Source organism: Pan troglodytes, chromosome 4 (assembly GCF_028858775.2).
Source record: "Pan troglodytes isolate AG18354 chromosome 4, NHGRI_mPanTro3-v2.0_pri, whole genome shotgun sequence".
NCBI lineage: Eukaryota > Metazoa > Chordata > Mammalia > Primates > Hominidae > Pan > Pan troglodytes.
Genome location: NC_072402.2, coordinates 23,050,117 through 23,074,036, shown reverse-complemented (window position 1 = coordinate 23,074,036; position 23,920 = coordinate 23,050,117). Strand labels below are relative to the sequence as shown.

The 23,920-nt window shown below is 35.3% G+C and overlaps 2 long non-coding RNA genes across 4 annotated transcripts in view; one reads left to right on the top strand and one right to left on the bottom strand.

Moving 5' to 3' along the window:
* Positions 1-23,920, bottom strand: part of LOC129143942 (uncharacterized) — a 169,102-nt gene that overhangs the window by 11,012 nt on the left and 134,170 nt on the right. The window contains exon 5 of the long non-coding RNA XR_008547902.2: positions 13,269-13,361. This is a non-coding gene — a long non-coding RNA (uncharacterized LOC129143942). The remainder of the gene's footprint in view (positions 1-13,268; positions 13,362-23,920) is intronic.
* LOC104006368 (uncharacterized) overlaps positions 1-23,920 on the top strand; it is a 129,035-nt gene that overhangs the window by 99,659 nt on the left and 5,456 nt on the right. The window lies entirely within an intron of this gene.

Below are 23,920 nucleotides of genomic sequence, written 5' to 3'. Positions count from 1 at the left end.
AAGAGTTTTGTACCTTCTACCAGCAACCACAAAACTGTGTCAGTTTCACTTACAAGTAGGGTAAAATCTCAGGCTCTTTGTCATTCTTGCCAGTAAGGGATGGGCTATGAGGCAGAAAGGAGGTAAGAGTGCTTATGGGGATCCCATTGGTGGCAAAACACAGATAAGATCAACTAGGATTCCACTACAGAAAGAGACGGATCTAGCCTGCGTAGGAAATATTGAGAGATCTGAGACCTGGTAGGTTCTACCAAATGGTTCATGGAAAATCAGAATGGACCTTGAAAAGTATGCATGACTGGATGAGACACTAGCGGAAGGCACCACTCTAAAAAAGGAGGCACATAGCAATTAGAGTTCCACCTAGAGGCTGGCTGGTGAATGGAAACAAGGAAAAATGAAGATAAGGGCCCCATTGGTAAAAGACAGTACAGAAAGTAAAGAATCAGAAGACACATTTAAAAAAAAAAAAAGCTCTTTACACTATAACAACATAAAAGGGAACAATAAAACAGAAATCTAGCAAGTCATCCCCATCCCTCCCTGACCCAATACTATCTTTTTCAGTATGTATGGAACATGACAACTATTAGGCCACAAAGCTTTAATAAATCCCATTAACTAGTTTTAACAGAAATAGTATTTTCTGATCATAATGCAATAAAATTCAAATTAATAACAAAGCTATAAGAACAAAAACGTTCTTTTACTTAGAAAAGTTCATTAACTCTTGGACAAAAAGAAAAAAATATAAACACAAATCACAGAATTTCTAAAATAATATCGATATGAACTACAAAAATACCCAAATCTATGGGATATAACTAAAGCAGTGCTCATAAGAAAATACTTTGCTTTCGATATTTATGTTAATAAAATATAATAATACAAATTAATAAAATTAACCTGTATCTCAAAGGTAGAAACAAAGCAAGAATTTAACCCAAAAGAGAAGAAAATAGTAAAAAATAAGTAAAACTTACTGAATTAGAATAGGAAAAACAAGTCAACTAATAAATAAAGTTGATTCTTTGAAAAATTTAATAAAATACACTTAACCAGTAGACAACTTAAACTAGAAAAAAAAAGTGAGAAAGTACTCACACTCAAGAAATGACAAGGAAGAAATAACAATTTAAACAGAAGAAATTGTAAGAATTTTAAGAGACTACTTTGCACAACTTTATACAGATAAACTTTAAAACAAAGGAAACTGATGTCAAAATAATAGACAGAGATGACTTTGAAGGAAGAAATAAAGTTATCTGAAAGCTATTCAAAAACACACCAGCACCAGTTTCTCTGGGGAAATCTATTTGACTTCAAAGATCAGATAATTCCAATTCCACATAAACTATTCCAGAGCATAGAAACATAAGAAAAACATGTAAATACTTTTTAAATGAAATGAGTATCCTATTTACACCTAACCTGACAAAAACTACACAAGAAAAAAGACAACTAAAGTCAAACTTCACTTATGAACATTGTGCTAATTTTCTAGAGTTGACATTATAAAATACTGCAGACTAGGTGGCTTAACAACAGAAATTTATTTTCTCACAGTTTTGGGGGCTGAATATCAAAATCTTGGGGTTTACAGGCTTGGTTTCTTTTGGGGCCTCTCTCCTTGGCTTGCACATGGCCATCTTCTCATTGTCTCCTCAGGTGGCCTTTTCTCTGTTCAGGTATCCCAGGTGTCTCCTCCTCGTCTTCTTATATGAACACCAGTCCTACTGGGTTAAGGCTCCACTCTTATGACCTCATTTAACCTTAACTACCACTTTAAAGGCCCTTTCTCCTTCTAAAGACACATTGAGGGTTAGGGCTTCAACACATGCGTTCGGGGGGAACATAATTCAGTCCCTAACAAACATTATGCAAAACTCCTGAATAAAATGTTAGCAAACAATAGCACACAAAAAATAGTAATACATGGATTCGTTGCTAAATACAGTATATTCTGGAAATGCAAGAATTAACTCGCCACCCTAAAATGACATAAGCATTTTTCTTTGACTTAGTCAGTCTCATATCTAGGAGTCTACTCTGAAGATATTTCTCCATATGTGAAAAATGACATTTCACACCAGTATTGACTGTCATATTTTGTAATAACATAAGACTAAAAAGAATCCAAATGTCTACAAGTAGTAGACTATGTGAACAAACTCTGGTACATCCACCTAATGCAGCTGTGAAAAGGATGAGAAAGATCTCTACATACTGATATTGACTAATCTTAAGGATATTATTACATGAAAAGGCAAGGTGCAACATGGTGTGTACAGTATGCTACATTTCATATAAGAGAAGAAGGGGGAAACCATAGATATAGATAGATGGATGGATAGATAGATTGATTGATTGATACAAATGTGCATACTTATTTTTGGAAAAAGAAACATCTATGAAATGAAGGTGGGGAAGAGTAGAGGAAGTAGGAATATAAGTGAGACTTCTCTGATTATGTCTTCAAATAAAACTTTGACTTTAAAACCATGTTAATATTTTATTGATTGGAAGAATAATTCAAAAAGAAAAAAAAGCAAACTCTAAAGCTGAAAAAAAATGAGACAAATGAACCTAAGTGTGCATTAAATTGGTAATGCAATCATCTAGAGGGAAGGCTTATTTCAAATTTTTTCAATAAAGTACAAGTTGAGTAACCCTTATCTAAAATGCTTGGGACCAGCGTTTCAGATTTTGGATTTTCTCAGATTTTGGAATATTTGCCTAGACATCATGAGCTATCTTGAAAATGGGACCCACGTCTTAGCACAAAATTCATTTATGTTTCATACACCTTATACACATAGTCTGAAGATAATTTTATACAACATTTTAAATAATTTTTGTATGAAACTAAGTTTTGACTGTGACTCATCACATGAGATCAGGTGTAAAAATTTCTACTGTGGTGTCACATTGGTGCTCCAAAAGTTTCAGATTTCGGAGCATTTCAAATTTCAGATTTTTTTATTAGGGATATGCAACCTGTATTCTGCACATCCTTCGTGGTATATATTCCAAAGACAAAAACAACAGCAAAGAAATCTTAAACCTTACTCCCCAGTTTTGTCTTTAGCAGTAATAATGATACTGCGATTTTGGAGCTCACCAAAACTTAATTCTGCAGTGCTTAATAAGGTGTCATATTTAAATTTTGATATTTCCTCACAAATGGCAAATTTATGAGGGGCATACAAAATAATGGGGAAAGGAGAGCAATAGGGGTAGAGGTGGAAGCCAAATCTTTAATCAGCATATGAAGAAAGAAGAAAAATCTAATATCCTTTCTCTTTTACCTTGAGTCAAAAAGACAAAAATTAGATGTAATTTTTAAATCTCTAGCCAACAAAACCTAGACCCAAACTAAGGCTGTAAGCTTCCCAAAACTTCTCAAGTTTTGGGAAGTCTGGGAACTTGAAGAAGTTTTGGGGAGTTTACCACCTTAGTTCAGGTCATAAATGTTTTCATGCTGTATACTAATGAAGTTTGGGGAGTTTAGTGTATTACATTATCTGTTCTGCAGGGCAGGATCCCCAGTCCCCAGGCCCTGGACCACTACCAGTCTGTGGCCTGTTAGGAACCAGGCCACACAACAGGAGGTGAGCAAGAGAAGCTTTATCTGCATTTACAGCCCCTCCCCATCACCCCCATTATGGCCTGAGCTCCACCTCCTATCAGATCAGCTGCAGCATTAGATTCTCATAGGAGTATGAATCCTATTGTGAACTGTGCATGCAAGACAGCTGGGTTGTACACTCCTTATGATAATCTAATACCTGATGATCTGTCACTATCTCCCATTACCCCCACATGGGACCATCCAGTTGTGGGAAAACAAGCTCAGGGCTCCCACTGATTCTACATCATGGTGAGTTATATAATCATTTTATTACATATTACAATGTAATAATAATAGAAATAAAGTGCACAATAAACATAATGCATGTGAATCATCCCAAAATCATCCCCCCAACCCCCATCTGTGGAAAAATTGTCTTCCACGAAACCGGTCTCTGGTGTCAAAAAGCTTGGAAACCACTGCTGTAGGGCACTCATTGTGCCATTTCCTGGCTACAAGAAATTAGTCTGAACCAGATGACATCTCTTATTTTCCTAAATAAGAATGAATAATAAGGCCAGGCACAGTGGCTTAGACCTATAATCCCAGCACTTTGGGAGGCCAAGGTGGAAGGATGGCTTCAGGCAAGGAGTTCAAGAAGAGCCTGGCAACATAGCAAGACCCCATCTTTAAAAAAGGCACAGCCAGTCATGGTGGCACACACCTGCAGTCCTAGCTACTCAGGAGGCTGAGGCAGGAAGATCACTTGAGCCCAAGAGTTTGAGGTTGCAGTGAGCTATGACAGCATCATATTTGGATATGTCATCCAGAAAAATAATCCACACGTTTGGCTTTCTAAAGAATCATCTCTGTTTTGGAGATCATGCATGTTACACAAGGCAGGTAGACAAAGTGAGTATTTTTGGGTGATAGAACTTAGATGACAGAATAAGAATGATGAAATTATATAAAAGTGAATAAGGAATATTGTAATTTAAAATTCTTAATTCTACAAGTTCAAAATGGGAGAAACCAGTTTAACTGTTGCTAATTTTATTTTGTTATACTTTTTTTATTTCACTTTATTACTTTTTGGAAAGTTGGCAACAATTGGGAATAAGCCAAAAACATTTTTATGTAGGTGTGGAAAGCTGAACACAGCCACAGACTTGAAGAAGAGAGTTATCTAGCCAGAACAAGAGAAGTAATAACTCCCTTACTTTATATACACTGCAGATCCAATCTAGGCATCCCATTTTAAAAATAACATCAATAAACAATAAACGACTCAACATTTTGATCTCTTAGTGCTTTTACCTTTTCATTTTCGACAACCTGTCCTCCAGTTGTCCTTAGCCATCTACTCCCAGGGATGGTAGGAAGCAGAGTGAGATGGGATCTGTAGATGGTTGGCCTATGTTGATGCTCTTGCCTTACACTACTGGTTTTCAACCCTGGGGGCACATTAGCATTTACCTGAAAAGGCCCCACATTAAAATAATTAAAACAGGTTTGGAGGGAGACATGGGGAGAGAGCAGGGAAATTTTTAAATTTCAGATGTTTCCAATGTTCGAGAATCAGAATCACTGCCCTCAACAGATCCTATGCACTTTGTGAACAGGGATTGGTATTTCCCTGGCTTTACAGATTAGATCTGAAAGAGGTATGCTTTACTGAATTCATGTTACTTTCCAATTCTGATTTATTAAGACAAAGTGAAAAAATATACTAAGCTATTTAGGAATTATATTCTTGATCCTTTCCCAAAAACCTTTATTTACACCCCAAGAATTGTATACACATCATTTATCAGAGAAGAGGAGAATGTATTTGAAAGAATACTTAGGAAATATTTTTAAAGAAGCTTTCAAATCCAGTACTTTAAGTAAAAATCAATGACAGGTCTGATACTAAAAGTATTCAGTGATTTACATATAAACATTTTACAATAAAAATGTGACCTAGAACTACCTCAGTGTAACAATTTATTATTAAAAATGAATGTAAGAAAAATGTTTTAGCATGGTATTTTTGAATTACAAACATGTACTTTAGGGTTGAATGTCTTAGCGGAATGAGAGAAAAAGTTAGTCTCACATGCATAGGCTGATGATAGAAGAAGACAGAAAGGATGCAATTAAATGTAAAATAAATATATACTTTGTTTTCTTAAAGATGAAGCAAGTGTTTAAAACTGTGGTAGATCTTTTAATCTGTTGCTATGCCAACAGAAAAATTTTAAATGGATCCAAGAAATGGGACAATTTTCAGGAATATAAGCACAACCTATTTCAGATAAGTAAAACTGTATTCATATTATCCCCCCAAGGGGATAGAGTCTTGAGGGAATTAGTGCAGAATTAATTGCTCAGGTTTCTCCCCCAAACCACAGCAGTCATAAGGCATAGAATCTCACGCTATATTTTTCTGATATCTAGATCTGGATTTAGGTTAAACTTTTTCAGGATTGTGGGAAATGCTGTTCCCCAGTTTGTAGTTAGCAGGACAGCATGTTTCTACCATTTTAAGACTGATTAACACACACACAAGAGACAAAAGTCCATAAATCATGAACTGTATTTCTTAGACAATACCGAGATGATATAGCTTTCAAATATAAAAACATCTTAATAAAATATATCTCATATGCAAATTACCAGCATGCTTTTTGAGTCAGACAAAGACAGGCATTGTTTTTCCTGAAAAGAAAAACAAAGATTAAAATGAAGGATTATCTGAAATCTATAACTTATAGAAAACAGAAATTATAAATTTGCTCAAATTTTATTCATATAAGATAATATTTTAACTATACATTGATCAACTTCTTCACAGCTTTCTCACAAGTAAATATAAGCAAGCATTTCTTTTTTTAAGAGAAAGTTGTTTTGTTTCAATTGTAAAAATACATTTCTGAAAATATTTTAATACATCCAGAGAGTCTTTCCTTAGCTTTACAGCAAGGCAGGAATAGATTGCCTCAGCAAAATAAAGATGAAAATTTAGTTCAACTGCCTTTCCTGAAGGTATTTCTGTAAAGAAAGAAATAGATAATTCACAGTAATTAAAAAGTATTTTCAATTAAATGCTTGTCTGTATGGGTGAGTCTGCCTTATTGCCTATGAGAGATAAAGCCCCTACTTCAGCTTCTTTTCAAATGTTTATTTTTAAATGGCTTAATTATCAAATGGAGCCACTATGAACAACAATTTCTTATCATATTTTTTATTTTATACTGAAGATGAGAAAACATCTGAAACTGGGTAGCATAAGGGGAGCAGTGGCATTCCTTTTTTCCACTAGGTTTCTATCATCTATCTTTAGGTTTTGCTTTATTTTTTAAATATGTGGAGCTGAGCTGATCCACAAATACACTGTTTGAGCTCATCTTTAAATCCTGAGCATATTCACAGAAAGGAAGATTGCCTGTTGGCTACTGCGTATCACCCAGTTTCACTTTGTCTTTGTTTTCTGAAGAGTGTGCCTCTACTATCACTCACATTAATATTACGTAATAAATGACAGCCTTATCATTACATTAACACTCTTTAGCAGTCAGCTAAGGTGACTGCATTTATCTAATAAATAGGAGCTCCAATTACACTTATTTCTGCATTTAATGTATACCATTTCTTGGACTATCCAGATATCACATGGTACAATTGTAGCCTAGACTAGTTACCAAAAAAAAAAAAAAAAAAATAGGGGATTTGGTGAATACACACAATCATCGTATCCTTAAACGTGCCTGATTGTCTAGTTCTATGTCACAAACTGTGTACCCATACAAAACAAGACAACAGATGCATTTTGGAAGTTGTTCATGAGTGTGGTTGAATACACACAGAAAAATCTGATCTACACTAATGGCATTCAAACTTTTTAACAGAGAATTTCCTCAAATGGAAACTTTCTGGGCAGAGCCCAACATATAACTTAGATAATCAAGCAACAATGACTCTTGGGGGCTCTTCTGGCCCCCAAGATACCTCCAAGAATCCTAGCACAGTGCTGAGGATAGCTTGGAAGACCACCGGCTTTAATTTTCATCATATTCTTTTATATTCTTTCATCATATTCTTTCAAAGTTTGCCCTTTCAATAGGGAGTACTACATATTTCAGTCTGTAAAGATTTGGACACTCCTTCACCATCTCAGTTATAGTAGCCATGATTTATCTGGATCTTCTATCTCAAGTTTTTCTCAACTTCTCTATACCTCCATTTTCTCATCTGTAAAATGGAGATTATAGTAGTACCTAACATACAAATATTATTTTGATGCATTTGTAACATAATTTATATAATTAATATTTTAATATAATATAAAGATATTAAATAGTTGTATAACAAAATATATTTTAATTTACATAAAAAGTTCTTTGGACAATAAGCAGTAAAGCATTTATCAAATTAAAAAATTGCTTACAGGAAGATGATGTGGTTTTATCAGTGTGGAAGCAATGTTTGTGTGTGGGGGGGGTGGCGGGGGGTGGGGGAGGAGAGAGAGAGAGAGAGTCTCTCTCTGTCACCCAGGCTGCAGTGCAGTGGTACAATTACAGCTCACTTCTGCTCTCTGCATCTCTCCAGGCTCAGGTGATCCTCCCACTTCAGCTTCCTGAGTAGCTAGGACCACAGGCACATACAACCACACCCAGATAACTTCTGTATTTTTTTGTAGAGACAGGATTTCATTATGCTGCCCAGGCTGGTCTTGAACTCCTGAGCTCGAGCAATCCTCCTGCCTCGGCCTCTCAAAGTGCTGGGAGTACAGATATGACCCACTGCACCCAGCTGCAACATTTTTTTATAAAAGGCCAAAATGCTGTTTTCTATTCTGTTTCCAATTTTATTTGTGTAGGCCAGTTCATATTCTGTTGATTTCCAAGATGGAATTATATCAATGCTAAGTGAAAGTATTCAGGAAAAAATAGTTCACAGAGCTTTCGTTTTCCAAAAATGGACTTAGGGGCTCAGCTACACATACGAAGATATTTGGGGTTCTTTTGTTCCTCACTCTTGCCCCCAGTCAATCTCATTTGCCACTCAGTTGCGTACACTACACTGTAGCTTGTTCTCTCATCAGTTGGGTCTGTTAGAACCCTGAGGAGTTTAATATCATCTCTAAACCTGGTGATTTCATTGTTTACTTTTAGAACATTTATAGCATGTTAAATATGGCAGCAGCCCCAGGCCTTCAGAGACGCCTCTGTTTTAACTTCCGTCTCCGACATTTTGTTTACTTTGTGTCCTTTAATGAGGACTGGAATCGTGATTGGCTTAACTCTTAAGGATGCTCCCAAGGATCTTTTTCTTGGGAATGAGGAGGAAGGAAGAAAATAATTTGTGTAAAAATTCCTTAGAGGTTTAGATATCTAGAGAAACATGAAAGAAAAAAAATTAAATACATGAAAGCAAAGGGCCCCAATCCAGAATTAAGGCAAGTGCTCAGCTGCCAGAGATATCAGATTGTCTTACTTCCTGGGTTTTTTGTCATAAAACACATTTTTTTTTCTGTTTTTACTAGACCTAAATGCTGTTTAAGGTATCCCTCATTTAATGGCAAAAGCAATTCAGACCACGGAACAGAGACCTTGAGGAATTCATGATTAAAACCTAAGTTTTATGTAAGAACATACAATACACTATCCGAATTTTGAGGCTTTCACACCAAAATCATATTCCCACAAATTTCCTAACTGGATCATTGATTTGGTATCTTGAGTATTTCAAACAGAAACTCTTCATATTTTTTCTATTCACTTTAGGGGTAAAAAAATTAAAAACACAACAAACTTTTCAAAGCAATAAATCCTGCCACTTCAATGTGCTTTAAAAAATTATTTTCTTTAAATACTGTTGTTTAAAAAAGACTTACTCTAGAGAGACATCCGTTATTGAATAGTCAGAATGGGAATTGATAGAAAACATTCTAAATTGGGTGGGTTAAATTTTGCTTAAGGAGAAGTGAGAGTAAAGCCTGAAAAGGTTGCTTTTCTCACTACATTCTGGCTATCTGAAGTCATTGTGTGGAAGCACAAAAATCTTAGGTAATAATTTGAAGTATACAATTTAATTCTTTAATTCAACAGATGTTTATTAAGCACATAATATGTGAAAGTTGCTGTGCTAGATGTTATACTAGACTCTTTGGGAGGTGCACCAATGTAAAAATCATTATTGATAGGATTCCCTCAAGGAACATACAATCTAGTGAAGAAAATGTCACATGTTCATAAATAACTATAGTAATAATGTCTACAGCTTATTGAAGGCTATATCCTAAGTGCCTTACCTATATCAATGCACTGAATCTCCACTACAACCTTAAGGTTTATACTGAGGAAGGGAACCAAGGCACAAAGAAGTTAAGTGACTTGTCCAAAAACCAGTCTTATTAGTAATAGAGGCTGTAGCTCTGGAGGGTTATTGGTGCTGGCAATGAAGACTAAATGTCATCATGTAGAAGTGATCATTGGAACTGTGGGAATACACTGAATTACTACCGGAGGGAAAGATCTAGGGTTACATGGGGAGGTAAGGGGACACGACATCTGCAAGACAGGAGAAGGAAGAAAACTGACTGAAATAGAGAAGACATAGTCATAAAGCCAGAAAATAGAATCCAATAGCATTATCCAAGAAGGCAAGGAAAGATCTTAATGACTGGATAGCCAAAATGTCAAATGCTACATTTTTTAGCATACAAAAAAGAAACATCATGTGCTTTTAAAGACATACAAAAAAACAAAAATTCTATCCACATTGATTCTTTGAATGTCAGTTACTTAGTCATACAACCTATCCTGGGAAATAACACCATAAAACATTATAACAAAGTGTATATGGACTTGGAGTGGTCCCTAGTGAGGAAAAAAATTAAAACAGATTTGTATTTATTGAAAAATATTATTAAAATTTTATAGAATGCTAAGCATGTTAATACTTTGTTTTTTCCAATACACATCTGAGAATTTAAAGAGAAAACAAATATTTCCTTTACAAATACAACATAAGTCTTTACAGTAGTATGTCATATGACACGGCTTCAGTTAATCAAATGTAGGTCCCGGTGCATGTGCAGATAGATGCACATACTAAAGTTCCATATCCAGATAATTTTCTGGAGTGAGTAAAAATCACCGTAGTGACAGACCATTAGCCCAGGCCTCTCAATGCATCTTTTCAACAAAATGTGCACTTTGCCAAATAAAAAATAAAAAAATTAAAAATTAAATTAAAAAAGCTGTGGGCCAATTGTCTTCAGAGTTTCTGGTTTCTCTCCAACTCAGACACACTCATCCTATCACCCTAATGACTCACCCAGTCCTTCGCAATTTTAACAGACATACCATATCCCAGATATTAAAATTATACTTCCTGAGTTCAATAAAATGTACTGAAAGCAGAATTAAAGTACACTAATTGTGTTTTTAAAATAAGATACATCTGATTTTTAAAACAACAAACTTGCTCTTTCCTCATGCAAAACCAAAATGCTACTCCCAAAAAGAGACCTCCTTTCTCTCTGTCCTGCTTAACACCCTTTCCCTCCTTTTTCCTGCCTCTGTTTTTCTGCCTTTGTTATTCTCTGTAAAACTGAATATACACATCGCATTGATATTTCTTGCTAATGATAGCAATATGTATCCTGGAGGGTTTTGTAGCTGGCCTGTCTCACCTGTGGCAGTCGTAGGTAAATCTGATTGGAATTTCTATACCCATCTAAATAGATCCCTTCTCATCTTGCCCCTAGGCCTCTGAGGTGTGGAATCCAATCTGTGGTGTGTTCCGATGCTGCTCAGTGATAAGGCAGGAGCAAGATTAGATGTGTTCTGAACTGTATTCATGTTCTCTCTTTTTAGTTGCCTAGGAGAAGGAAGAAATCTTCATAAAAAATATTTTAGAAAATCTTTTCTGAATTGATATGTAGCGCATTTCTCCTTTTTTATACAAGGTGACAGCGTGCATGAGATGTAAAGATGAGTTTGCTCAGGCAATTACCCCTTGTTGATAGCAGATTATTTCCTCTGGCAACTCGAAAATAACTTGTTGGTATATAAGTTACCGCTGTTCTGGGGATGTAGTAATTTACTCTCCTGCCTTTTTTATGAGCACATTTATTTTAATCAGTAGAGTTCAGAATAGCTCTTTTTCATCTTACTCCATCTCTTTTGGAGTTATGCACCTTCTAACACATAATGAAGGAAGGTCCTTTTGCGCACACAGGAGAAAAGAGGTATGATGTATTGCTGGAAAAACGGTCTTTGCACAGGAAATCATATCCCATGATCTTTTTTGTCCATGTTAAAAACACAACACTTATTCTCCACAGCTCCAGCCCAAATTATTTTTCTGATGAAAACAATGAAAACCTCACCAAGTAACTCACCATTATCTTTCATCGTGGGGACTGATAACATGGAATAGTTACACATGTAGGATGAAGAAGAACATGAAAGAATTCAGCTCAGCAAAACCTATACAACTTTTAAGAAATATTGCAGTTTATATACCTCACTGAATGCCTGTAAGATAAAAGCAAGCCAGAGAGTTTAACTGCCTCACCATTTTGCAGATGAAGTAAAGGGTCCAGAAAAGAAAAACACTTTTCCATGGCACCCAGGAACTTTGATGGGGACCAAACAAATACTGTGATTAAGGTCCCTCACCTCTCCCATTGGCCCCTAGCCATCCCCTTACAGAACTTTTGCTATTTCTAAACAAGTATAGAGAAAGCAAAATTCATTTTCTAACATTAATCCCTAGTTGGCTAAGCCTTGGTTACTCCACATGTGTTACTTATCATGAAAGTTCAGTATATGATAAAGAGGTGGATCATTTAATTTTCTCCAGTACATAATAACAATGACAAAATTAGTGACTTCACCACTTGGGTCTTTTCTAGAAAAGGGCAAAGTTTGGCTGATTGAGCACAGACACCAAAACCTGAGAGCCTGTATTCTTGACAATCTCTACTGCTGACCACTTAGATTCTTGTTACTCCATTCTCCCAGTCATAAAACACTAGGCAGTAACTTTCCTCTCATCATGAGGATTATTAACAGGACAAAGGAAGACTATGGATGTGGAAGAATCTGGCTTTCTTGAAAATTCAGGGACTGTCATTTCAAAGCATTACTTCTTTGTACTTCTTCCATAGAATGTTTTCATTTAAGTGAAAACAGAACATCAGAAATAATTTTTTGTTGAGAAAAAAATAAGAAAAAGAGCAAAAACAAGAACTGCAAGATTATTTTACAAAAATTTCTGTGATTTTTTATAGAGATCATATCTGGGCAAATCAGGAGGATAAGTAAAATCAACTGTCCTAATTTATAAAGCCAATGCAACACAAGTTCACATCAGTCCACATTGTGAACTGCATCTGTGCATTAAATATATTAATAATTGAACAGTACAGCAGGAAAAGTTTTAAGGGTTTTTTTTCAAGTAGAAATTGTCATCTATGCCTAGCACTAAATTCAGTAAATTTTCTTTCCATACATAAGTTGGTTGTCCAAATCTGTGCTGAAGTAGAAATTCATGGCATGTATTTTTAATATTTCAAAAGTAGTGAGTTTGCAAATCTACTTTTCTTAACAAATTGTAACCAAACCTAGAAATATATACTAAACAGGTGCTGAGTCCTCTATGAACTCTCTTCCAATAAAAAGGGGAGAGTGGCAGCACACACCTGTAGTCCCAGCTATTTGGGAGGCTGAGGCAGGAGGATTGGTTGAGCCCAGGAGTTCTCGAGCCAGCCTTGGCAACATAGTGAGATCCATCCCTGAAAAAAAGAAAAGAAATTGTATATATATTTGCTTGTCCAATAAACTAATATTGAATATTATACAATTTGACTCATGTGGCCTTCTCTGTCTAGGTTTTCATGGGTATAAACAATTTAAATTTTAATATATTATAAATATTATTTTATTATTTGACCAATATTTAAAAGTAATGAAATTAGTGAGAAATATTTTATTTTGATGATATAATTGTCAAGCACTTTGTCAATAAGAAGCTCTGTACAAGCTTCAAATAATTTAAAGAAGCAAAATTATTTAATCTGTAAATTCAGACATTAAAATTTGGGGGGTTCATATTATAATTTCCTGACTAAATTAAGTCATGAACAGCAAAAAGAATAATGCGCACACAAAAATTGAACTTCCTTATAGAGATTCCAGGAAAAAAATAAATGAAATAGATAAAATAACATACAAAGCCACAAAGAGTGATGATTTTGCAAGGGAGAACACTATCTCATCTTATTCATTAAAAAATGTGAAGAACACTTACTCATCTCTGAAAAAATAGTTTATTTTCTTCTATCTGGAATTTCCTCTCATATCACTGCTATAAGCAGGTTTTTCACCAAAGAGCTGGTTTCTTAAGTGACTCAACCTAATCATTTTAAGCCCAATTCAACTATATAGAATATAATGATTGTCAATAGGAAGAGTTAAATATTGGTCTTAATAAAACTTTAAATGATATAATTAGCCTGACAACTTATTACATTTAAGCATATCAACCTGCCGATATTTATTTACAAGAATTAAAATTACAAAAATTATAAAGATGCTTCTACATTACCACCATTACTTTGGAATACTTGATATTGGTTCCAAAATAGTGACAGGTTTAAATATCGTCAGCTACATTAAGGTCTGTTCAAAAAGTACATGAGTTTTGAACAGTGTATAGGCAAAAAACAAATTACTAATATATAACACATCTTGCATCAAAACATAGCTTCTAGCTGCAGCAGTTAGGGCAGCACAGGCCAGGAATCTTCTAAGAAAGAACATTATGCAACAAAGCGCCACCACTCGGACTGGGTGATAGAGAGCTAGCTGCAACTGTTAGTGTTTTCTCTTTCTTCTTCCTTTTTTTTTTTTTAATATACATAAGGATTGTACATATATTTGGGGAACATGTGATGGTCTAATACATGCACACAATGTGTAATGATGAACCAGGGTATTTAGGATATCTTTCTTGTTGTTTGTGAGTGATGGTGCTAAGGAAGACTGGAATCAAGCTCAGGAGAAACTCCATGTACTAGAGGAAAAAAGAAATTCCATCTACTTAGTAATGAAAAGAATAGTCTCTGAAGCCAAGAAGCTTGGTTAGAATGTCAGGGCTACCCCTTACCAGCTGGTGACCTTGGGCAGTTTTTGGAATGTCTTAGCCTTGGTAATCCCTTCTATGAAAAAAAAAAAAAAAAGGAGGAGAAAGAGGACATATAGAGGTAAATGAAAAAAATAGCTTCCCATCTATAAAGGGATAATAGCCTTGTGTGAAGATTAAATAAATTAGTACCTATAAAATGCTTAGAAGAATGCCTGGTAGATAGTAATTTCTCAGTAAATGTTAGCTAATATAGCAAAGGCAAAACATAAAGCAAGAGAAGTAGCATGGCAACAGCAATAATCTTCCATTTCCAGAGAACATGAAATGTTTTAGTGTAAGGAAAGGCTGATCTATTTTTGAAGGAGGCAGCACAGTTTAGTGGAAAGCATCAGGAAAAATCTTGAGTTTTCATCTATCCTGTTTCTACCAGTACCTTGCTGCGTGGCCTTGTCCCACTTAACATCTGTGCACCTCATTGTTCTTATCAAGAAACTAAGAAATTTCAATTTGATGATTTCTAGGGCTTCTTCCAACTCTAAACATCTTCTAGTCATAATACCTAGAGGATAATCTGGCAGCCATTGCATGGTTTGTGCTCATAGGAGGAGTATTTCAGGTGTCTCTTTCTACTTCTCAAAGGGCCAGATGAGCAACCAGAAGTACATGAAGACTGGTATATTGCAATGAAATAGAATTAAGCCCTCAAATGGAATGTCATTTAATTCCTACACTGTAAAAACTGCATGTATGTGTTCTTACACATCTATACCTTCAAATTACATGTACCAAAGAGTGGTGTACCTTATATTGGTTCTCTGATAGAATAAATTCCCCCACATAGTGAATTTTTAAATTGAGATGCTTATTCTATTTCATTATAATGTGTAAACTGTTACTTTATACTCGACTGCCCCGAGGTAAATTGAAGATGGGTATACAAAGTGAAACTATTCCTCTAATAAAATCACTGACATGTTAAGAGGGTTCCCATTTTAGTTATTTATGCTGTTTTCTTTCATTTTTAAAGATGACACTACCCTTTATTACACATTCTGAATGTGTGTGTTATACTTGTACGACACATTTTCTTTCCATGACCCATTAAAGTAGCATAATGCTTTCTATATTCATGCATCTCTTAGCACACAACCTATGGTTTTAAATATTTTTGCATTCTTTCTCAGAAGGGAAAAAAATGGGTTTCGTAGTGAAAGAAAAAACTTGGCCAATTATGTCATTTTTATCTCATTTTCAGTTTCGACCTAGCATTATCTTAGGCTTAGTAGTAACAAATGATAAAATGACAAATAAATTCTGACATTCTCTGCATAATCTACATTCTTGGCCATCGAATCTTCATTTTACCAGCCTCTTAAGAAATGTTTAAGAAAAAGAAAAAAGAAAACCTCAAACATGACTGCCAATCTAACCCATTCCATTCTGTGTGTCATGCTGCCGAAGCAGCACTTGGAATCTAGAAGTACCAAGTGCCACAATTCGTCTCCTTGTGACTCATGGCACCAGATGACAAGCAATCCTCTGTCCTTCAGCAGCACCAGAAACAGTGGAGGATCCGTGTGGGTGTTCACAGCGTTGTGAATAGATCTAGTGGGAGGCAAGAGTCCAAGGCTCAGGCTTCCTGCACGTACCACCATCCTGACAGATGGCATATTCTTGGCCAGAATCCAAGGACCTTGGTCACTGAGTGAACTTTCCCTGACTCCGTGCTATGTCGATATCCCAGACACACAGGGACACAGGCCTTGCTTATGAATCATTCTGCTAGAATCTGCCTCTATGTGTGTTTTCTGAATGAATGTTCATAAAGGTATTTTGCCTAAACCAAGTAAGACTGTTCAGCACTTTGTCACACAATTACCGTGGGTTGTATCAACACAGAAAGTGTGTTTTATAATTTAGTCATAATGAATTTTTTGACCCATAAATCAATAAACCTGTTATAGACTGAATAATAATATTTGCTTCCTGAAAGCATGTATGATATCAACAAGGTCGCAGTTTACTGTCATTTTTAATAGGGAGAAAAAATCTGTACTCAAGGGGCATTTAACATATTTTGACAAGGTGACCCACAATTATCCATTAACATTGTATTTGTCTAAGCCCTACTGCATTGATATGCAGGGACCATGTAATAGTTCATTGATGTCCCACTTGGGGGTGGAGAATAAGGCAAGTGGGACCTTTCCAAGGTCTTTCACAGCCAGAATGCATCTTGCTATTGCTGTATTGATTAAACATTTGGATAGTTAATCAAAACAGCTCAGCCCTGTTAACCTGCCATGTGCAGTATACAAAAGAAAGAAAGAAAGGCCTCTAAGAGAAGCCATGAGGCTGTATTTTTCTTATTTTCAAATTTGATAAAATATATCTTTTCAGACAATAGGATTATAGTAAAATATTATAAAGCATTCAACTTCATCTTGAATTGAAAGACTTGTGGACTTTTCTGTTCATTTCTCAACATTTTTAAAGATTTACTTTGACAAAAATTGTGTATATTTATGGGGTACAATGTGAGGTTTTGATGTGAGGTTTTGATGTAGATATTACAGAAAGATTAAATCAAGCTAAATAACATATATATCACATCACCAACTTATTTTTTGTGATGAGAATGTTAAAAATCTATTCTTTCAGTGATTTTGAAATATACGATACATTATTATTAACCATAGTCAGAAAGCAGTGAAATAGATGGCTAGAATTTGTTCCTCCAATCTAACTGAAACTTCGTACACTTCGATCAATATTTTACCTTTCTCTCTGTCTCTCTTTTCCCCACACCCCAGCCCCAGCCTATGGTAATGAACTTTCTACTGTCTTTGTCTATGAGATCAACATTTTTAGATTCCACATACAAGTGAGATCAAACAGTATTTGTCTTTCTGTGCCTGCCTTATTTCACTTAGCATAATGTCCTCCAATTTTATCCATATTATTGCAAATGACAGAATGTCCTTTTGTAAGGCTGAATAGTATTTCATTGTGAATATATACCACATTTTCTTCATCCAGTCATCTATTAATGGGTGTTGCTTCCATATTTTGGTGATTGTGAATAATGCTGCATAAGCAAAGGAGTATAGACTTTGACATACTGATTTTAATTCCTTTGGATATATAACCAGAAGTGTCATTGCTGGATCGTAGATTAATTCAATTTTCATTTTTTTCAGGAGCCTCCATACTGTTTTTCAAAGTGGCTATACTAATTAACATTCCCACCAACAGAGTACAACCGTTCTCTTTTCTCCACGTTTGCCAACACTTGTTATCGTTTGTCTTTTTCAGAGCAGCCATTCTAACAAGCATGAGGTGATATTTCATGGTGATTTTAATTTGCTTTTTCCTTATGATTAGAGATGCTGACCATTTTTTAAATATTTGTGTTGGCCATTCATAACTCTTCTCTTGAGAAGGTCTGTTCAGACCGTTTGGCCATTTTTTTTTAACTGGGTTTCTTACTTTCTTGCTATTAAGTTGTTTGAGTTCCCTATATATTTTTGATATTAGCTCCTTATCAGATGTATGGTTTGCAAATACTTTCTCCCAATCCATGGGAGAGTATCTCTTCACCCTGTTGTTTCCTTTGTTGTCTAGAAGCTTTTTAGTTTGATGCAATCCCATTTCTATTTTCCCTTTTGTTGCCTGTGCTTTTGGAGTTCTGTCTAAAAACACCATGGCTCAGATCAATGTCATGGAGCTTTCCCGCTATGTTTCTGTTTTCTTTTTCCTTTTTTTTTTTTTTTTTTTTTGAGATAGAGTCTCTCTCTGTCACCCAGGCTGGAGAGCAGTGGTGCAATCTTGGCTCACTGCAACCTCCACCTCCTGGGTTCAAGTGATTCCCCTGCCTCAGCCTCCTGAGTAGAGCTGGAATTACAGTCATGTGCTAGCATGCCTAGCCAAATTTTGTATTTTTAGTAAAGATGGTGTTTTGCCATGTTGACCAGTCTGGTCGTGAACTCTTGGTCTCAAGCGATGTGCCTGCCTTGGCCTCTCGAAGTGCTGGGATTACAGACGTTGAGCCACCATGCCCAGCCTTCCCTATATTTTATTCTAGTAATTTTATAGTTTCAGGTCTTAATGTTTAAGTCTTTCATCCATTTTGAGTTTATTTTGGTATATCATATGAGATATGGGTCCAATTTTATTCTTCTGCAGGTAGATATCCTGCTTTCTCAGCATCATTTATTGACAAGTCTATCCTTTTCCCATTGTGTATTCATGGAAACTTTGTCAAAAATTAATTGATTGTAAGTACTTGAGTTTATTTCTGGGATTTCTAACCTGTTCCTTTGGTTGATGTGTCTGTTTTCATTCCATTAACGTGCCTGTCTCTGCTTGCTGATAACATAATCTTATATATAGGAAACCCTAAAAATTCCACCAAAAAAATGTTAAACTGAAAAACAAATTCGGTAAAGTTACAGGTTAAAAAATCAACATATAAAAATCAGTAACATTACTATATACTAACAATGAACTATCCAAAAAATAAAAATAAGAAAACAATCCTATTTACAATAACATCAAAAATAAAATACTTAGGATTAAAGTTAACCAAGGAAGTGAGAGATCTATCTATATACTAAAAACCATAAAACACTGTAAAGGAAATTGAAGAAGATACAAATAAATGAAAAGATATTTCCTGTTCACGAATTGGAAGAATTAACGTTGTTAAAATGTCCATACTACCCAAAGCAATCTACAAGTTGGATACAATTCCTATCAAAATTTCAATGTCATTTTTCACAGAAATAGAAAAAAATTCCTAAAATTCGTATGAAACCAGAGATGACCCTGACTCTTCAAAGAAATCTTGAGCAAAAAAAACAAAATTATAGGCATTGCGCTCCCTATTTCAAAACATATTATAAAACTTTTGTAATAAAAACATTTCTTGACATTTTAAGTGGGTTACAATCTCACATCTTTGCCAGAATTGAGTCATGTTCTTTACACGCATCTAAGTGCAGTGCACCCTCAGTTTCCTCTTTAGTTAGAATACTCTTGATATTCAAAATTGGAGGCCCCCATTTGGGACTCACTGGTTCATTTCTACCCCCTAGATTTTCCCTTCTTGTCACATGAGCCAATATTCTCAGACCCTCTTTCCTCATGTCTAATCTCAAACAATCTCAATGTTTCGTTTCCTTTGTTAAGAATATAAAGTTATCAGAATTGATTTTTATACATATAAAACCTTCAATTTTGCTTCCCTTTCTTTCTTCTGTTAAATCTTTTGTCCTCAACTGATTTTTCTTATAACTGAATCATTCTAATTTTCATTTAGGAGACCACCAATCCCTGCCATTCTCCCCTTCAGCTTCTTATCAACCAATAAGTAGCACAGTTTTACACCATTCACCTCACATTCTGCCATACATATCTGTTTAGGACTTCCAATTATATCCTCAATCCATCGTACATAATAATCATGTACAGTTGTGGTTATTTACACTCTAAGTATTTCACCTGTTTACTTTGTTTAACAATTTCTAACACAAATCAATTTTTCATAAAGTTGTTTAATCATAAGAATCATCAACTCCAATTAGACCTACTTATCATTATATCCAAGGGTAGGACCTAAAAATGTGTAGTTTAACAAGCACCTAGGGAAGTTCTTAGGGTCAGGAAAATCTGTAGTCCACTGACTTAATCCATTCTTCATCCATTTGTTCTGTAAAGCCAAATATACACCAAGTGATAATTAAAAATGCATCTATAACAAGATTTTATTTCATTAAGTACAATTATTGAGCACTTTCTATGTGCAGTAATTTACATATGTTATCTCATTTACCTTGCTGCTAAGTTCATCCTGATTTTGCTTTTTATTGGGATGTACATGATTGTGTGTGTGTGCATGTGTGTGTGTGCACAATTATATTACATAGATTGTAATGTCTATTTTGAGAAAAGATTTTCTCTCCCTTTTTGGCTTTGACAAAGCAAGTTGCCATGTTGGGAGTTGCCATATGGAGAGAGGTCACAGAGTGGCCCTCCGCCAACAAGCAACAAGAAACTGAGACCCTCAGTTTGGCAGCCTGCAAAGCATTGAATGCTGCCAACATTCATGTGAGCTTGAAAGCAGATCCTTCCCTGGGCGAGTCTCAGATGAAACTGCAGCCCCAGCCAACACCTTGATTGCATCTTTGTGAAACCCTGAAGCACAGAACTCAGCTAAACTGTTCCCAGACTGCTAAAATCCATGGCAACTGTGAGATAATAAACATGTTAATTTTAGAGTTTGTAGTAGTATTATTACACAGTAACAGATAACTAATACATAATACTTTTATTTCATAGCCATTGTTATTTCGAGTCCCATAACCTTTTCAATTTGGGGGTTCCTATTTAATTACATTACTAGAAACTGCTACCATCTCAATTTACCATCATCTGTGCATTTACATTATGATCTAATATGCACCCTAGGAAGTAGGTATTTTATCTACTCATGTTATAAAAAAAATCCCTATCTATTTTCCACCTACACTCACTCCTAAAAGAATAAGCTCATCATTCATAAGCTAGAACAGTAAAAATGAGTTTGCTTTCAGAGGTGTAAGTTAAATGCAATAAAACAGACTCTCTGCTTATTAAATTAAGGATAATAGGCTAATTTTTGTATACAAAAATGGCATTGCAGGTCTAGACATTTGGGCCATGTTACATTTAGGGTGCTTTTTCTATAATTCTTTCAAATTCATTATCAGCCTCTATGTGCACCCTAAACTCATTATGACCAATGGGTGTACTTTTGTAAAAGCACTGGTTGCAGATGAACCTTCCAGTAGAAATCCAGACATAAAGTAAAACTATTGACACAACCAGGAATAAAATTGTCATCACCTATGTGGTACCTAATCAGCCACAGCTGAGGAGGAAGTGTAAGGAGTGGGGAGAAATAAGACATAAAATGTATGCAATGCAGCAAGCTCAAGATCACAATGGACAGGTTCCTCTGTTTGCTAAAAATAGGGAACCCATTGTGTAGTAATTATCTCCCTAAAGGTTTGGAACAAGATGAGAAACTTGCTCAAAAATAGGTCACTATTAACTGGAAAATATGATTCTAGTCTTAAAAAAAAAGACTAGAAAATTAGTGGCGGGCATTAATTTCTTGTTATTTATGAAAGCACTTTGGGAGCAAGGTCCGTTGAGTCTTATTTCCTTTTTATGGAAACAGACACCATTATTCAATTTTGTCCTATCTTTTTATTAATAGGTGTAAAACATCCCCAGGGAGTTTCAAAGCTTCAGTGGAAACCAGAAGCAATATAATAATTCTACACCTAGGTGGCTGTCACTCAGCCTAGGTGTTCTCCAAACCAGAGGAAGCCCAGGCAAGTCTCTGCCAGGCTGGTTCTGCCTTCTCAAGGGGCAAAATGACAATATTATTTGAGCAGTGGTTCCTAGGCACAAGGACTTAACCCATTATCTCACATTCCTTCTATAAGAGTTTCCTTGTTTTGAGTTATGGAAGCCTTCTCTTAGGTACCTCCTTTAAGATGCACAGTACGCAGGACAATAATAAAGTTCCAAACTGAACTTCTTAATAAAAATAGATGCCTGTCTTCCAGGTTGAAAATGTGGGTCAACAGAGGATAGTGGTTTATTGAATGAAGAAAAGAAAAACTAAACCACAAAAAAGGGAGAGGTCGCAGAAATATCAGAAAAGATCCTAAAAGAAATTTGCCTGCCTTCACTCTGGACTAACTAAATAGACAACATAAGATATTGTTCATATTTAAATGTCAGACTCTGTTGAGGTCAATCCTTTGAAGAAACCAAATTCTTTTCAGGTGTTGTTCACAGAGAGTAACCCCGAGACTGATGTTAATGTCTATTGTAGCTATTACATATTCTTAGGAATTACTGAAATTTGTGAGTATAAACCCATATAGCATAGAAAGATTAAAATAGTTTAATTAAAGCAAAATAACATCCACTCAGCTGTATTAATAGTTGAAAGGGTTCCAGGTTTTGTGCTGGAGAAAATGACTGATCTTATCTACTACATAATACATCTTCTCTAATGATGAATTGGGGCAACATAAGCAGGCAGCCAGAAACTTAGAACACTGATCATAAGGAGATAATTTTGAGGAACTCAACAAAGTTTATTGAAGAAGATAAGAACCTGGACCTCTGTCTCAGGAGGTTACTATTTGAAATTTTAGGGACATCAGTCACCCTTCTCCCTTTGAAGCAGAAAGAATAAAAACAAATAAACAAATAGATGACAGTAGCATGGAAGGAGAAGAGATTGAAAAAGGATGAGAGAGGAGAATATAAATAATCTAGGAGAAACCCAAGAGTTAAGGCACTTTCAAACTATAAGATTTTATTGGACAGCTATTGTGTCCAGATTGAATGGAGCACTGTTAATGATATCAAAGTAGTTGCAGACTTGATATCTGAACCAAAGAAATTGTCATCTTAGTGGTGCGATGAACCTGTTATTAACTTTAATTTTTAAAATATTAAAAGAATTGCGATTATGCCATATGGTAGAACCAGACAGAACAGGCCTTGATGAGACACCATTTTGTATTGGATGCTTCATCTTGTTCTTCAACTTTGTGATCCAAAATTTTGAAAGAAGTTATCATATGAGTCTACTTGGTCCATAATAATAATGAAATATGAAAATATATTTACCCTGGGACTTGATTTTTAAATAATTTCAAAATATTGGCTATGAATAACCAAGAAAATATGACAAAATTAACACAAATACTTGGCTTTAGGGTTTATGTAATCATAGTTATATATGTTTAAAAAAACACAAATAGTATAAAGTATTGCTTTGGTATTAATTTAGGAAGCAAAAATCTCAGCCATGTACAATTAAGGGTTGCATCTTCATTGTTGTTTTACCCTGAGATTCTTCTCATTTCATGATCCTCTTCCATTTCACTCATTTTAAATATGACCACATAGATAACCTGAGTGGTTTCACATTTCAAGTTGTTCCATGCTGTCCTGTATTGGAATATTATTACCCACTGGGCTCAACCTCTGGGGCTAGCCAAGCAAGGGTGCAAGCCATGCAGGCCAATTTTACAATTTTAAAAGCCAAGTAAAATAAGAGGAAATGTGTAAGGTAAAAATCAGGGAAAGCAAAACCTACTGTTATACCTGGGTGAGACTGGGGCAGCAAATGCAGAA